At 44.3% G+C, this 13,786-nt stretch overlaps 1 pseudogene; it reads left to right on the top strand.

Moving 5' to 3' along the window:
- The window catches only part of LOC140212830 (uncharacterized), a 45,343-nt pseudogene that overhangs the window by 8,416 nt on the left and 23,141 nt on the right, over nt 1–13,786 (top strand).

The following is a 13,786-nucleotide window of genomic DNA, read 5'->3' as shown; positions in this document are numbered from 1 at the left end:
AAGCGTTCGCTATGCGAAGGTTCACATCTCACTGCGGACGGAAAAGGGCGGAACATCATGGTATTCCTGCCCCGACTTGGACGGGGCCAGCGGCTTCCGCGGGTCCCCGATAGGGGCCCCCGCTGAAGCTCCTCAGGATCAAATAAAGTTCATTGTCTGTCTGTCTGTCTGAGTTAGAGTCGAGTTTGGTAAAAGCACGACTGCCGGCATCGAAAATAAGTGATATCGCAAATGCTCGGTGCTTTGCTAAACTGGAAAAGGCAAGAAGCCTTGCAGATGATGACTTGATGCTGACCATAAACACCGATGGCAGCCCCGTCTTCAAGTCGTCAAAAACATCTGTGTAGACTATTCAGTTCATTGTCAATGAACTGCCACCGCACTTGCGGTTCAAGCACCCTATACTTGCAGGACTTTGGTTTGGCAAGTCGCACCCAAACATGCAACTCTTCCTTGACAAGTTTGTGCATGAAGTGAACAGCACGAAACCAGCGACATGGACTTACCTGAACATGGTCCATACGTCTAGGCCTTTCCTGCTGGGCCCCGCAGGGGCGTCTGCGTCAGCAGGCGTTTGGTCTGTTGCGCACCGCGTACCCGAGCACACGAGGGTTGGACCCTCGTGTGCTACGAAGAATTAAGATGAGAAGGGATGGTAAAGAAATTCAAACGAAGCACCTAATACTCACATTCGGTTGAAGTATTCTGCCCGAGTCTGTAGAAACCGGGTACATCAAGCTCCGTGTCAGACCATATGTGCCAAATCCCATAAGATGTTTCAAATGCCAGCGTTACGGCCACAGTTCGCAGACCTGCCGGGGCCGCCAAACATGTGCGAAATGTAGTGCCCATGAACACGCCATTGAAGCTTGTAAGAACGCTCTCCATTGTATGAACTGTGACGGGGAGAACGCCGCGTACTCGCGGTCGTGCCCATCCTGGAAAACAGAAAAGGAAATTGTAACAATAAAAGTAAAGGAAAATAGAAGTTTTAAGGAGGTGCGCAGGCGCGTATCCCACCTGCCCAAGAAAACCTTTGCCGATGTGGCATGTCAGGGTTCAGCGCCACAACGGTCTCCGGCAGCTGTCCGACCCACACCCAGTGACGCGGCAGTGACGCCATCCGCTCCCCCCCCCCCCCCCGGCGGCTGCAGCTAGCAGTGCTACGCCAACCCAACAGACGGGGCCATCGACCCCGAAGGTGGGTGCAGCCGAGGTTGCCCCAACCTCCCCGGCCCCTTCCAGCGCTGGCAACAGCCGGCGCAGCCAAATCCCTTAGGGAGCCCCATCGGCCTCCGGGCTGGTGGGCGCAGGGATCTTGCCCTCCAAGGCGGGACTCTCTCAGGTAACTTCTCGCTCGCAAGAGCACGTGTCCGGCGCCTCACAAGAGGCAATGGACACTACACCTATCGTCATGGCGCGCCAAGCGCCTAAGGAGCGGCGAGGCTGCCTCGAACACTTCAGAAAGGGCAAAACCCCGGTTACAGGGCCTCGAAAGAGCTGTGTAATCTAATCTCTGAAATCTCTGTAAGTAATACTTCTGTTTCTTTACAGACAGCACATATTTACTTCGAATATGGATACACAAATAATTCAATGGAACGTCAGAGGTCTTCTTAGAAACCTTGATGTGCAAGAACTCATCCACAAACACAATCCAAAAGTGCTGTGTCTACAGGAAACAAACTTAAAATCGAAACACACAAATTTCCTCCTACGCTATGTTACTTTTCGCAGAGATCGCGATGATGCTATCGCATCATCGGGCGGTGTTGCCACTGTTATTCATAAAGGCATAGCGTGTCAATGTTTTAAGCTACAAACGCCCCTTGAAGCAGTGGCGGTTTGTGCTATTCTACTAAACAAACTCATCACCATTTACTCGCTTTACATACCCCCGCATTACCAACTAAACAAACATGACTTTCAGTCCTTTATATACCAACTGCTAGAACCTTATTTTGTTCTTGGCGATTTCAATGCACACAGCAGCCTGTGGGGAGACCCTCGTATCGATGCGCGAGGTCGTCTCGTTGAACAGTCCCTTTTTTCTTCCGGTGCGTGTCTGCTGAATAAGAAGGCACCCACATATTATTCTCTCACAAACAAAACATTTTCTTCAATTGACCTCATCCTAGTTTCCCCGTGTATACTGCCTGAACTCGAAGGGGAAGTTACCAACAATCCTTACGGGAGTGACCACTTCCCCATACTGCTAAGATCACCTAAAGAAAACGAATATCCACCACAAGATCCTAGGTGGAAGATTGAGACAGCTGATTGGGAAAAATTTCGAACTCCTACTAGTATCTGATGGGCTGACATGTCTTCCTTAGGAATTGATGCTGAAGTGGAGTTTTTTACAGCCTTCATAATAGATGCCGCATCTAAATGTATGTCAGAAGTAAATGGCTTGGCGTGGAAACGGCGTGTCCCGTGGTGGATCGACGAATGTAGGATCGCTCGTAAAAAAGAGAACAAAGCGTGGGGGCCGCTAAGCGCCTCTCCCACTGCGGAGAATCTTGTTAACTTTGAGAAAGTAAAGTCCCAAGGCAGGAGAACGCGCCGACAGGCCAGAAGAGAGAGTTGGCAAAAGTTTTCATCGGGCATCAACTCGTACACAAATGAGGCGAAAGTCTGGAACAGGGTTAATAGGATAAGGGGGCGACAAACATATTCCCTCCCTTTAGTAAACACACAAGGCGATACCCTGCAAGATCAGGCAGATTCGTTTGGGGAGAATTTTGAGAGCTTTTCAAGTTCAATCAATTATTCACAATCTTTTCTCAAATATAAACAAATAGACGAACGTAATCCATTCACAAGAAAAAGTCGAGAGAATGAGCCTTACAACCGTCCTTTTAGTATTGCCGAATTGAGAGCTGCCTTGAGCGCATGCAAGAGCTCCGCACCGGGATCTGACAGAATCATGTAGGAAATGATCAAAAACTTACACAATGACACCCAAGTTACACTCCTCGCACTTTTCAACACCATTTGGGCTGCAGAATACCTTCTAACTGCATGGAAAGACGCCATTGTGGTCCATGTTTTGAAACAAGGCAAAGATCCTTCCTCAGTGGCAAGCTACCGCCCGATAGCCCTCTGCCTTTGTAAGGTGTTTGAAAAAATGATTAATCGGCGATTCATCCACTTCCTTGAACTGAGCAAAATGCTTGATCCCTATCAGTGTGGCTTTAGAGAAGGGCGCTCCACAACTGATCATCTTGTACGTATTCAAGGAAATACCCGGGACACATTCGTACACAAACAGTTTTTCTTATCCATTTTCCTCGATATGGAGAAGGCGTACGACACAACGTGGCGTTACGGAATCTTAAGAGACTTGTCAGAAATGGGCATCCGTGGTAATATGCTAAACATAATAGATAGATATCTGTCCAATCGTACCTTCCGGGTAAAAGTGGGCAATGTACTTTCACGTCTTTTTACGCAAGAAACGGGTGTACCCAAGGAGGCGTGCTCAGTTGCACGCTCTTTATTGTGAAGATGAACACGCTTCGTGCTTCATTACCACCGGCCATCTTTTATTCCTTCTACGTGAACAATATTCAAATAGCTTTCAAATCCTGTAACATCGCAGTGTACGAGAGAGAGGTACAGCATAGCCTGAACAAAGTGTCAAAGTGGGCAGAGAAAAATGGATTTAAGATCAATCCTAACAAAAGTTCTTGTGTTCTTATTGCAAGAAAAGAAGGCCTGGTCCCGGTCCTTACTTAGAACTGTGCAGACAACAAATACCTGTCAACAAAGTGCACAAATTCCTAGGTATAATACTTGACTCCAGGCTTACTTTCATTCCACACATCAAATATCTGAAAGAAAAATGTCTAACAACAATGAACATAATGAAACTTCTATTCCAGACTACATGGGGTAGCGACAGGCAATGTCTAATAAATCTCTACAAGAGCCTAATTCGGTCAAGATTGGATTATGGTGCCGTAGTTCTATAACTCTGCCGCCCCGAGCGCGCTAAGAATGCTGGATCTTGTCCACCGTCTAGGTATCCGATTAGACACTGGCGCTTTCAGAACAAGCCCGATTGAAAGCTTATATGCCGAATCGAATGAGTGGTCGCTCCACCTGCAGAGATCCATACCCCTGCTTTACCTATTTCCTTAAAGTGCACTCTAATCGTGATCCTCCATGTTTTAATACCGTAACCGATCTGACGTGTGCTACACTTTTCCGCAATCGTCCCTCTATAAGAGAGCCTTTCTGGCTGCGTATGAAGGATCTTAGCGAGGAAATGCATGTCCCACTCCTCGAGCTTCGCTTAATGCACCTGACCAAGCTCTTACCTCCTTGGGAGTGGCAGGTGATAGAATGTGACGTATCCTTTCTAAATATTACAAAGCGCGCTCCAGAGGTCAAATCAGAATGCATTTCCTAGAACTTCAGTACAAACACCCGTACACAGAGTTCTGCACAGACGCTTCCAAGTCACATGCTGGAGTGTCCTCTGCAGCCGTCGGTCCATCCTTCTCAGAATCCGATGTACTACATCCAGAAACAAGTATATTTGCGGCCGAGGCCTACGCATTATGGTCGGCTGTAAAGCATAAAAGGAAATCAAAACTCCAAAAAGCCGTTATATATAGACTCCCAAAGTGTGGTGAAGGCCTTAATGTCACTCTGCAAATATAAAAATCCCGTACTCACTGAGGTCTATTCCGACCTGTGCAAAGCTAATCTATCTAACCAGCACATCATTATATGCTGGGTACCTGGCCATAGGGGAATCGAAGGTAACGTACTGGCAGACCAGATGGCCACGTCAATTGCATCTCTTGCTGTTAATCCTACTGCTTCGGTCTCTGTCACAGACTTCAAGCCTTTCTTAAGAAGGAAACTACGAAACCACTGGCAACGCATGTCGGACGAAGAAATAAATAACAAGCTACACGTGATAAAGCCACAGTTAGGTTCTTGGCCCTCCGCAACAAAATCACGGCGAACAGATGTCCTATCGTGTCGTCTCAGAATAGGACACACATTTGGTACGCATACCTTTTTACTCACTGAAAATGATCCTCCAACCTGTGGTAGATGAGGGGATAGTCTGACCGTCCTCCACGTCCTCCTGGAGTGTCGGACAGCCGAATCTGAGAGAAAGAAACATTTCCCCCTAGCATACCGTCAGCGCATTTCATCCTGTAATGTTACTCGGTACAGAACAACTCTTTCACACCAACACAGTCCTAGGCTTTTTGAAAGATGTTGTGTTGCATGTTATTAGCCCCACGCGTTCGTAGCCCCTCCTCTCTTCAGAGGATGCCTCTGTGACAGCTGTTTCGTATAGCACATGCCTCCAGGCCCTTGTGTTTCAAGGGTTCTCAGGAGGCAGTAGTGCTCTAGTAAATATTTTAGAATCAGATATATTTCTTACATCGTATCGTGCTTTTGAAATGCATCTCAATGTTCATAGTACAAGTCATACGTCATCGCCATATAATATTATACAGATTTTACGCATTTTAGAGTGAGTTTTTTTAAGGCCCCTTTACAGCCACGTCACAACAACTTCACAGAAATCATAATTACACGGCAAACTCATTATCACAGACACGGCGCTCTTTGGTCATATTTGGCCCTTGCGCCATTAAACGTCAAACATTCATTCATTTCGTGCTGTGTTGTTTTGTGGATGCACCTGCAAGTGCAGCTGTGCAAAACATGGTGCCTTTCAACGGCTACTTTGGATGCCCCTGGTGCCTTATAAGGGGCGAGCATATGGAAGGTGAGTAGTATATGTCACTTTCTTGCACTCTTCCCTAGAACCAACTATGTGCAAAAAGACGTTCTGCGCGTTGGAAGAAATGCACTCTGTGCGGTGTTTTATACAATTTTCACATTTCTTATTTTCTTTAGGGAGCATGAGAAACGTCACAGATGAGCCAGTTGAGGCATGGACTTCGGACCTCGTCAGGAGAGATATGAAGATGGCACTTGATTACAAAGATGCCATCAATGGTGTGAAAGGACCATCAGCATTGATGAACTTGAAAGGTAGCAAAAGCTAATTGTTGCCCTGTCAATTTGCTTATCAAAAGAAAGACAGCACATCCTTTCCTTTGCAATCGACAATATGGCGAAAGCCCGTCTTGTAGGGATGAAACATGACAATGAAAGACATATACCGAACAACTAAAACTTAAAAAACAAAAAAAAAACAATACATTGCGCCTTCCATACGGAAGCCTTTTTTTTTAAGCAAGGCTTTACGGCTTAAGACAAAAAGCTTTATTTGATTGGTGTATGTCTTTCTTTGTCAGTATTTCCTTTACTAAAGAGCTTTGGTTAACATGAATTTACTTTTCTTATTCTGGGTCATTGCTCCCAAACCCATCAAATGACTGAAACGTTTGAGTTGGATCCGAAAATTGGGTCCATTGTAATCGGGTAGTAGGGGCGTGCAATCTTCTGACTGTACAATTCACCTGGTTCGCTGATGCCGCTCCATGACCTCAACATTAAAAAAATTTTCTCACTGTATAGAAATGCATGCTGCCTAGTTGTTAAGTACAGACCCCCTACCAAAGCACTCCACACCAAATCTACATCGGAATCCGGGACATCTTGCAATTGACGCATCTGACATAACTAATGACTGTAAAAAGCTGTGCAAAGTTATGCAAAAAGTGGCTAAGCTGGTGCCACTTCAGGCAGCAGCACACATGCGGATAAACAATACATTTTGTCATCCTCACTAAATTACAGTTTTCTTTAATTTCACAAAAAGATCATATTTAATAAAGGAGGACCTGAAGCTCGTGAAGTAGCGAACAGGGTGGAGAAAGGAAGGAGGCATTTCTTGGCAGTTGGTACCAAGTTAAGTCGCAGGAAAAGTGGAGGTGGCCAATTGCATGGATAGGGGTGCTTGATTGTAATTTTATGTTAAGTATGCTTAGGCTGAGGAAGTACAAGTTAGCAGAAGTAGGATATGTTTTTGGCACTATATTGAGCTAAACATGAGTTATCATTGACACATGCATAATTCTCATTGGCTCCTATATTTGGCAAAATGAAATTGTGTAACAAATGTTTGCATTAGGTGTTTGTGTTGGTTTGTTTATATTTATGAAAAGTGTGTCCTCTGGTGCAGTCACATGTTCTTGTGGGTTGTATGCAAGGTGAAAAAGGTCTAATGTGTTTCGGTTACTCTGAGTAAGCAACTGTTGTGTTGGTATGTCGTGTGAATATTGCATTACGGGAAAAAAGTGCGAAGAAACAAGACAAGAAAGAGGTACAGGAGAAGTGCTGTCCATTTTTGGTGCTGTTTCCCTGTAATGAAGCCATACCGACAAGCTCTAGTTCAGACCTTTTTAAATGCATGTTAGTTATCCTGTCGCTGGTGTGCCCTACGAAAGTGTTGACATTTGTCTTTTTACATTTCTTTTTGTCATTGTTTAGTATGTTTTCAATTGCATTATTCTGTTAGTTTTCTCGATTATGTGCCCTTCAAGGAGTACGAAGTCCTCTTGCGCTGTTATGAACAGTGCCTTGTGGGACTAGTCAAGCTGTTTGTGGCTGCTTCTAGCCAAGTGTTTGTTTCTTGTGTATACGGTAAAAATAAAATTTCAGTTGAGCTAGACAGCACCTCAGTGGCATGAGCGCTATGCAGTGCTCTTAATTTCAGAATATTCTTGACCATTAAATTTCATAGCGAAATGAAAAGTTTTGCTGCTAAAAATGACAAAAGACAGAAGGAGAAAACAGTACTTCCCTTTTTGACTATTATATCTTGTGGTATCAATTCACAGTGAATTGGAAAAATCTTACTCAGATTTCAATAAGTCATAAGTTGCTGCTGCTTCACATTGAATCGAACCCAACCTGACCAACTTTCACCATTTTAACAAGCAGGTCTTTGTACTTCTGCTAGCAGTTGGTTAGTTGGATGAATGCAATGCCTGCAGCTCATATTCTGAAATTTTATTTGGATGTTTTTTGCACAGTATGCTACTTTGATCTAACAATGCTAAGAACTGGCTTGACTCGCACAACGCATACTTTCTTTTTAGGTTTGGATCTCGTGAACGGTCAAAGTGTTGAGTACATGCACCGTGTACTTCAAGGTTTCACTAAACAACTGACTGAGGCGATCCTGACTTCTACAAACAGCAACCAGCGCTTCTATGTTGGTAATGTAGCAACTTGAAGTTGTATGCAGCTTATTTCAGTGTTGTTTGAGCATTCACGTGTCATTTGGATATTCTGGTGCATAGCTTGGAGTGTAGCATGACTGCCTATATTGAGGACGGCAGAATACCAGTCATCCAAAATGCAATGTGTGTCCAGTATACAAAAGAAAAAGCTGGCCACAACAACAGTAACTGCTTCTTATGAACACAGCTTGAGGTCCCAGTTAGTCACGGACACTAGCACATCCTCCTGTATGTAATCATAAAGAAGTACTGTTCATGCACTTCAAGGGATAAAAAAGTAATTTTAGGAGCTCCTTTTCTGTGGCAAAGTGCATAATACATCCTCGAAGGTACCTAAGGACACGGTGACTGTTTTCTAAAATGATGTAAAAGTCTTTTAAACAATCCACCTTTCTCGTGGTGCGATGGTGCGTGCGCTCTGCCTTAGCGGAATAATCGCAAAACATTTGGAATGCATGTGTCTGCAGCTGTGCACCCTGATATCAGGGAACAGTTCCCCGAATAAAAAACGGACCTGCACAGATGCGCACCGCAGCAGACACTCGTGCTGTGTAATGCATTGGAACTCCACTGGTATGTAGCTCTACGTCAGTGCAGTGCTGATAATGTCTGCAGTGTAGGACTGTAACTCCACTTAAATATAGCAGCCAGGGCTTCGTCCGGATTGCAACGTGAAACATGTAGTTGCTACACTGCAGTGATGGCTAGCAAATTCATTGATAAACCCTTGCATTACACTTGGGAGACACTTCAAAAACGTCACATTGCTGACAAAGTCTTCTTCCAGTATTGGCCCTCTTTTGCTGGTGATGGCAGCGGGTGCCTGCCTTCATGTACTCGTTTAAGGCATGGTAACACTGGGAGGATAAGACATTGACAAGGCACTGCGACGCCAACAATTGGCCAACTATCCAGCACAGTGTGTCGCTGATCCGATTTTATCAGAATAGGCCAACAATGACGCAACTGACAGGCACGAGTTCTCGTAGCGTGACTGTCCTTGTCGATGGCACTGACAAAATTGTTTACCATGATCACTCAACCTAACCCCAAGCGATCAGCCACCAAACTGACAGCGCGATATCCACAGCACCTTTGTTTGTATAAATAATATATCATGTTAAAAATTAGTTGAAACATGCCTTCAAACTCGAAATGCACAAGCTTCAGTTCTCTCAAGCTGTGCACATGAAGTTTGAACCAAAGTTGACCCTGCTTAGTGGAAGCTGGGTTAGGCCTGGCCTTGTGAGGGTCATGCACCGTCTAACTGTACACCTGAACTTAAAATTGGCTGTGTTCCAAGGCTCCGAAGATGTTCAGCATTTTTCCAGATCAAGCATTCTGTAAGCTTTTGCGTTAGATTGTATATTTAGAAGCGTGTTTATATGAGAATGTATCTAGGTAAATTACTGACAGGGGACCCTGATCACGAGAAGGAAACTTACCAAAGAATAGAAACAGATTAAGTGGTGGGTCATTAGAATTACGGAATGGCTGTCAGGATAAGTGTAGTTGAGAAATACAAAAAATAGGTGGGGTGGTGAAATGAGAAAATTTGCAGGCAGAAGTTGGAATCAGCTTCCACAAGACAGAGTAATTGGAGATTGCTGGGAGAGGCCTTTGTCCTTCCGCCAGTGTACATAAGAGTGGGCTGATTATGAAGACGATGGTAGTACTTGTGAGGTCCTGTGGTACGTAATGGTTTTCATGATATACATTGTGTCACCATGTCACCATATGTACTTTTTGCAGCTTGCTGCACCAATTTCTATGTAGAATTTGTTGTCTTAGATGTAGTTCTATGCGCTTTTTTCATCAATGTGAATCTTTGCATCGAATGACTAGTCGTCGCTCAGTTGAAACCTAATTGGCACTCTTTTGAAGCAAAGGCTAAATAAAGCTAGATGCTTATTGATTACAGGCAGGGTCTTTTATTTCAGGTTTCATATTTCTGTGAAATTTGGAAGGAGGTAGGGAGTAGAAATCCGCAGTGTCTTAGTTTAAGAATAAAACCACAGAGAAATTAGCGTTTTGGCTACCTGGTAGCCCAAAGTATAGGACGTACCTGGTAACTTTCACCAACGATTTAACACAGGTGATGACCTCTTTGGATATCAGCATATTTAATTTGGTGAAAGTCACTGGTACATGTAATAGCAAAGAGCTATTTGCAAGTGACGTGTCGCTTTACTTGTACAAATGCTCCTTGTCAGACATAAAAAAATTACCTAAAAACGAGAGAGACATGTTTGGCAGTGCCATATTTATTTGGTGTCTGCACTTAACGAAGGGAAAAAACTATATTTGTGCACTTGGTGCGATGCTTGTCCTTGTTTTGCATGCCCTTGTTGATGTTGATTATCACAACAGCATTTCAGTGTTCATTCCAACACCTGTTAGGTCTTTAGTCCGTCTCTTTGTCGTGTTATATTTTTTTGGTATTGCACCATATGTTCTTGCAATAAAATTATTTGAATGCCAACTAGCCAAGTCTGCCACCCTTCTTTTGTATGGAACTTAGTCTTCAACGTCACAGCTACCATTCACAATGCAGAGCATTCTTGGTGCTGCATTCAATTCCTTGTGCATTACCACCACCATTTACAACAGAATTCGACGTTGGGCTAGCTGGATTTCTGCTAGCTTTCCCACTTAGTTTTTCCGTGCCAGAACCGCATTTCTACTACCATTTAATGTGTGAGATGTGTTTGAAATGCAATGCAATGAACCATTGTCATAATCATGTAAATGCCATGACTTGAGGTGCTGCCAACTGTAACTGTGACACGATTGCTTTTTACTTGAGCACACTTCGTGTCTGCATAGCTTATGACATGCATTCACATGAGGTGAATTCAAGTTCAGCCATGCATTATAGTAACAAATGCATATGCAATATTAAAAAAGGGGGTCATAATTGATCTTCGAGGTAAGCTTGATTTTTAGAATCCCATCTGGAAATGTAGCTGTAGACATGAAAATCACATTGTACTTCCTTGTGTTTGTTGAGACGTGTTTTTGGTAATTATTTCTGGTTATAGGTGACTAACTCTACATTATTGCTGTTTGCAGGTGCGCCTTCGTTGCTGCGAGGATAGAGTCGCCGCTGCTTGCCATAAAGCCCCCACACTGCCTGGCCAGGCTGCCGCGCCCGCTCAAAGATCGTGGCCACTGGAAGGCATCAGAGTGGAGGCAATGGATATTGTTTTATGGACTCCCTTGCTTTGATGGTATTCTGCATCCTGAGTATTGGAAGCACCTGTCTTGGCTCTCGGAACGCATCCACCTCCTTGTTCAGGAAGAATTGGGTGCCCGTGACATTGACAGAGCAGGTAATTCTGATTTCACCGTGTTATAAGTAATGCTGCATTGAATTCTGAAGCACTGCTGGTTCATAGTGTTTCTTTGCTTAGGCACATGTGCATGAAGTTGTGCAGATCCCACGCACTGTGGGAATAAATGTAAGCGAAGCTTTCTGTGCTGGTTCCTTTGATCGACGATAATTACTGGTAATTTACGGTGAATGCTTAATTACTTCAACCTTTAGTCCAACACGAGAGTCTGGAGTTGATGTTAAACAATACCTTGCGTGCTCCACTGCTGTTTGTCAACGTAGTACACATAACACACATGGCACATCGTATCGTGGCAGAAGCATTAAACTTCAATTGGTTTACGGGGCTGTATATGCCAAAACCACAATGAGTTTATGAGGCAGGCTGTTGTGGTGGACTCTGGATTAACTTTGACACCGTGGTGTTCTTTAACGTGGCCCTAAATCTAAGTGGGCGAGCGTTTTTTTCTTTCGCCCCCGTCAAAGCGCGGCTGCTGCGGTCGGGATCAGATCCATGACCTCGAGCAATGCCATAGCCGCAAAGCTACAACGGTGGGCACAGAAGTGTTGATCTGACGTGTGACCGCTTCTGCCGTGTCACCAATACACAGCGGTGTGCTTTAATTAATGCGGCTCTGCTTCTGCACGCCGTGCGTAAGTTGTCCGCTAGACATATTTGCATGGTTTTACTTTTCAGATATAGCAGAAGCACACCCTACCATGCCTTGAACTTACGTTTATCTAGTTTCCTTGCAACCGCTGTCGTGTCTAAGGACCATTTAAACGGGTGAGGAGGAAAGTTTGCGCAATGACCCTTTCCTCTTCTCTGGCTTGTGCGAGTCGGCGCGGCGATGCTTGCACGTGTTGCTATTGCGTGCTGCAGAACCATTTAGAGATGTTTTAGCTTGTTTTCTGTGAAATGTATGTGATGTCAGCGCAAGGAAGGTCGTCGAGGAACCACTGTGTAGCCATTCGGCACAGCAGTAACTACAATATGCGGAAACTTCACTTGAGAGCGCAAACAAGCGACGTGCATCATCAGCCGCCGTGTGTGTACGTGCTGTGAACTATTTTGATTATATCCATATGCATTCCACAAAGAGAACCGGTGTCTGTGAATTGCCAGTGTGAATTGGAAAATCATCTCATTGTCTGATGGCTTGGTGTGGGAATTAAAACGTAAAAGTGCATGCTCGTGTACGGCTGACCCAATGCATCTCCGACACGTCTAAGCACCAGTCTACTAGACTTGAAATCCAAGAGAAGGATGCCGGATGAGAAGGATGACTTCAAGTCTAGTAGACATAAAATTGACATGAAATCTATGCTAGCCTGCTGTGTGAGGCTGATGGCTTTTCTCAATACAGCAATCACTGCAGTTCGTAAAACGTCATAGCCCATTTAAGCTTTGTGCTTAGGCATTGCGTTTTTGCCCTGTAAAACAGTAATATCCGAAGGTAATCGAATACAATGAATCTGGCAACTATTTGTTAGAACAGAATTTCTATAAGACAGGAAGTTGCTAGGATGAGACGAAAAACAAAACAAAAAAATATAAGTTCTTATTCGCTTCTTTTGCAAGAAAAAAAAAGAAAATGTTCTAACGCTACAATAAAAGCTCGCATGGTCATGCCGCATGCTTGGACCATGTGTTATATAGAACAAAGCGATCTATAACCCAGCATCTACCACTGCTTCGGAAAATCACGCAGTCTGCAGATGATCACTTAACCACTTCAAAAGGGTAATTCACATTGTACAGTATGCTGTTATTATTAAAGAGAACTAGTTTATTCGTGGGCAGCAACCTCGTCCAACAAAAGAAGTATATAGCCGTGAAATCTATCTGCAGATAACAGTTTGAAGGCCTGTCAAATTAAAGAGCACAACTTATTCTGTAACAGAAGAGAACCCACGCTTTTGGGATTGTCATATGCTTCGAAACTATGCATCGCTGCTAAACCATAGTTTAGAATTACAGCGAGAATGCCGCAGTGAGGTCACTTTAATAAAACGAATTTCTAGAAATTCAAAACTCATCTTCGAAGCCGAAATTAGGCTCAAAACACGCGCACACATCATGTTTGGTGCTCCGTCCGCCTCAGCGCTGCAGAAACTCCGGCCATGCTGACTTCAATTGCTTGAGTACGTCTCACAGAACTGTTTCCCGTGCAGCAGATGCCAGGTCATGCAAAGCAGATCGCGCGAGTGCGAGAACCACCAGAAACTGCCGGCGATTGTAGGCTTGGCATACAACACA

The sequence above is a fragment of the Dermacentor andersoni genome, chromosome 8 (assembly GCF_023375885.2).
Source record: "Dermacentor andersoni chromosome 8, qqDerAnde1_hic_scaffold, whole genome shotgun sequence".
Taxonomy (NCBI): domain Eukaryota; kingdom Metazoa; phylum Arthropoda; class Arachnida; order Ixodida; family Ixodidae; genus Dermacentor; species Dermacentor andersoni.
The sequence above is the reverse complement of the archived record's forward strand: the minus strand, read 5'-3'. Positions and strand labels throughout refer to the sequence as shown.